We start from the raw sequence: 4545 nt of genomic DNA, 5'->3' as shown, positions 1-4545 counted from the left end.
TTCAGTCCCTAGCTGCAGCCCCTTTCATTCCTTTTTACTGTACCTCCATTCATATTATCTTTCGTCCATCATGCTGTCAACCCTCTTCTAACAATTGTTTCATAGTGCAACTGCTCTGAGGTTTTCCTCCTGTTACACCTTTCAAACCTGCCTACTCTCAATGTCCTTTCCAGCACTGAATGACCTCATAGGTCCCAGTGCTTGGCCTTGTCCTAAACTCTATATTCCATTCCATTCCATTTAAAAGTATATCATTGGGAGTTAAGGATTGTGAAAGCGAGGACCGAAGTGGTTTGGGCATGTAGGGAGAATGGGATAAGAAAAATCAAGGTATGAATCTGAAGAACAGAGGTGTCCAGAATGGGCGAAGATCCAAAAATTAAGACAGAAAAATATGAAATGGGGGTGCGAGCAAGGACTATAGTTTTTGAACATGTAAGGGAAATGGGATAAAAAAAAAAGGAAAATATGAATCTGAAGAATAGAAATGTGCGGAATGAACGAGAATCCTATAATTTAGATACAAACAAGGTGACTTCTGGCCATCAGAAATAGCGATGGTTTATTCAACACAAGAGTAATTATCAAATAATAATGGTGGGATTATCGAGAAGCTGAAGTTTTATTTTGAATAAATCCATAAAGCATCTATAGTTTGGCCGATTTAGATGGCTAATTATTTGTGTCTTACGATATTTTTAAAACCACATTTTTTTCTCTGATATATTACCAATTAGGCATGCAAACAAGGCATGATCATGTAAGTTATCATATGCACCGTTGAATATATATATATATATATATATATATATATATATATATATATATATATATATATATATATATATATATATGTGTGTGTGTGTGTGTGTTTGTGTGTGTTTTATATATATATATATATATATATATATATATATATATATATATATATATATATATATATATATATATGAATGAGTTTTTATCATATCACCGTGATTTATACACAAACCTTAAGCTACAAATTTCATTTTATGTCCAATTGCTCTACCTCGGAAATAATATATGTATATATATGTTTACCGAAGGGGAAAATATAGGGGAATATATATATATATATATATATATATATATATATGTGTGTGTGTGTGTGTGTGTGTGTGTGTGTATACTGGGTATGCATGCATGTCTAATATTCCTGGCCAGCCATATGAGAGCTGATAATCAGCTCAGTGGCCTGGTTAAACTATTTCAATAATAATAATAATAATAATAATAATAATAATAATAATGTACAAATCCTTTCCTGTTTGTCTATTTTTACACAAAGGTGTATGCAATGGAAGTATGTGCCCATATATTTAACCGTGTAATGGCGTAGTCTTTATCCTCTATTCCCAGAAATATAATCCTAAATCCACCGTCCCCGAAAATAGCAAGTTAAATTACCCCCGAAACGATAACCCCCCTCTCCCTCAACCCGCACCCCCCATCGACCTGCGCGTACAAATCGGGGTGATTCATTCTTAAAAACCCCACTGCTCACTGCGCATGCGCACGCATGCGAGGAATCGCCTCTTCTGGAGCTCCGTTCATTCATGCTTTCATTCATCGCCGGCGGATCCAGGTGTCAACAACGACGACTTAACAGGCTTCACAGGTGACCAAGGAAGAGAGAAAGAGAGAGAGAGAGAGGGAGGAAAAGCGAGAGAGAAACAGAAGACAGGAGACAGAGGTTCCTCCAGAAGGCGTTGCCCAGTGTCGTTAAAAAGTAAGGTTTTCCCTCTACCCGTTTCGGTGTTGTTCGTGTTAGGCTGATGTTTTGTCTGACGGTCTATGACATTCTTTCTTGGGGTAGTAAATATTTATATTATATTTGCATGCATATATATACTTACATATGTATATAATCTGTGTGTGCGTGTGTATTTATATACATGCAATCATAGCAAGATTCTTTTCATCGTAGGCTACTCTAAGCTGTGTGTATCTTGCCGAATATTAGGTGGACCTGCTCTCTTCGTTAAATTCCCGTGACGTATCACAAAATATACACTTGATAAAAGAACGTAACAAGATGTTACTCAAATTGATAAAGCTCGGAATTAGATATACCTCCGAGAGTAACGCCAAAGAAAGCATATTTTAAAAGCCGATCCTGTTGAAGATTTAAATGGCAATGTGGATACTTGTCACTCGGTAATGTTTCCAATAGATTTCTTTGAAAAATTTCTCTGAAATCAAAGTGAATATTGAATCCAAAAGTGAATTACTTATGATCATAATTGCAATTGGAAACTTTGCGATAATGCAACAGATACGGTAACTGTAGGCCTGTGCCACAATTCAGGTTAGGTTAGGTTTAGTAGGTTAGGTTATGTTAGGCTATTTGTTTACGTCGGGTTAGCTGTACTATTATTATTTTCTACATAAAATGGTTTTTACTGTAACATATTCCCCGTTGGGGGGAGTGCTGTCAGTGCACCTCGTGCGGTGCACTGTAGGCATTACTTAGGTTCTTTGCAACGTGCCTTCGGCCCGTAGCTGTAACCCCTTTCGTTTCTTTTACTGTACCTCCTTTCATATTCTCTCACTTCCATCTTACTCTCCACCCTCTCCTAACAACTGATTCATAGTGCATATGCGTGGTTTTCCTAGTTACACCTTTCAAACCTTTCACTGTCAATTTCCGTTTCAGCGCTGAATGACCTCATAGGTCCCAGTGCTTGGCCTTTGGCATAAATTCTATGTTCAGTTTAATTCAATTACTGTAACATTAAATTTGTATGCAGTGAGTAATATGAAAATAATATGATAATTTTGTTATGTGGGATACAAATAGTATTCACTGAAATGGCCGGCAGAAAGCAAGTTAATTGATCTTATATTTCTGATCTGATGTTACGGACTGGCGTCGCAATTAATTTGGTCAGTAAAACGACTGATACCTCTCTGTCGGTGTTGGATAATTAACAAAATCGAAATCGAATTCTGATTGTAAAAATTTTTTAAAAATTGTTTTAAAACATCATTATAATGTTGCTGATATGTTTCGTGTTTTACGCAAAGGATTAAGTTTGTTACAAAACGAAACAGTGAACTTTTGTGTATTTCTTGGAAGTTTAAGAAAAAACTAAACTCATGATTTTATTGATAACGAAGTGTTTCGGAATAGTTGGAACCTTTATGAAAAGGAATTAATGATTTTAGGTATGCTTGGCTCACAAGTTTGAAAATATTGGTAATGAAATTTTAGAAATATTTTTATCTTACCGATATCTTATCCTGTAAATATAAGTCTTTTAAATGTTTCATCTTTAAAACAGTATTTGCGGACATTCAGCCCCCGAAGCAAAAATATGAAATGAAATAAAAAAAAAAGTAAAAAATGAAACTCTTCATATCGTAAGAATTCTGAACAAATTCATTATCTGTTTCTAACCTGTCTTCAAAATAGACGCAAATATAGTCCGAAAAAAGTGAAAAATGAAAAAAGTACATTATTGATATAAAAAGATATACAGCTTTAACGTCGCAAAAATAAAAATAAAAATGTTCTCCATATTTTTAACCTGTTTCCAGAATAATCGCAGAGACAGATTCGAAAAAGGAAAAAAAAGTAAATTAGAAATTTATAAATGAAACTCTTAATACTGTAAGAATTAAGAAAATGGTATATTTTCACACGGTTTTTTCTAAATTTGCGCAGAAATACTGTACCAAAAAAGGGGGAGAAAATATTAGTGATATAAAAATAAAACTTTTAACGTAAGAATTCTGAACAGTTTTATTTTCTATTTTTAATCTGTTTTCAAAATAATCGAAGAAACTCGTATAATGTACAAAAAAGGGAAGAAAGGTATTAGCAACTTAAAAAATAAAATAAAACTTAATTTCGTAAGAATTTTTAATGATTTTCAAAATAATCGCAGGTACTCGCATAATGTAACCAAAAAAAAAGTATTAGCAACTTAAAAATGAAATAAAACTTAATTTCGTAAGAATTTCTGCAAATTTTATTCTTTAATTTTAATGCTTTCAAAATAGTTGCACAGATGGTCCCCTCCCCAAAAATGGTAAGGATTAAAACAAAAAATCTATTACTAATATCATCAGTGAGTAATTTTATCCCCCCCCAAAAATGGTAAGGGTTTAAACAAAAAATCTATTACTAACATCATCAGTGAGTAATTTTATCACCCCCAAAAAAAATATGGTAAGGATTAAAACAAAAAATCTATTACTAACATCATCAGTGAGTAATTTTATCCTTATATTTAAAAATTTTTTTTTTCTAAATTTCGCAAGACTCCCTGTCATCCGCTTCGTCTTTCACTGAATAATTTGCAGAATATGCCAGTAAAGAAAAACGAAGCATTTTTCGAGTAATATGTTAAAAAGTTTTAAGCTGCTTTGTGTAGATATAAATAAAAAATTTAATAATTACAAGTTAGGTATTCACTTGCGTGTCTCTTCACGAGATATTCCAGAAATTTACTAATTGACTCAGCTGGAATTTTCGGACTGGAATTACAGTAACTGAGTTATTTGAGTTCATTTGAGCAA

General features: G+C 33.2%; 1 protein-coding gene across 1 annotated transcript in view; it reads left to right on the top strand.

Annotated features, from left to right (window-relative positions):
• Positions 1-1577: 1577 nt before the first annotated feature.
• Positions 1578-4545, top strand: part of LOC136841621 (uncharacterized) — an 18772-nt gene continuing 15804 nt past the window's right edge. Inside the window, exon 1 of the mRNA XM_067108742.1 lies at positions 1578-1750. The gene's annotated coding sequence lies outside the window, so the exon portion shown is untranslated. The remainder of the gene's footprint in view (positions 1751-4545) is intronic.

Source organism: Macrobrachium rosenbergii, chromosome 1 (genome assembly GCF_040412425.1).
Source record: "Macrobrachium rosenbergii isolate ZJJX-2024 chromosome 1, ASM4041242v1, whole genome shotgun sequence".
NCBI lineage: Eukaryota > Metazoa > Arthropoda > Malacostraca > Decapoda > Palaemonidae > Macrobrachium > Macrobrachium rosenbergii.
The sequence above is the reverse complement of the archived record's forward strand: the minus strand, read 5'-3'. Positions and strand labels throughout refer to the sequence as shown.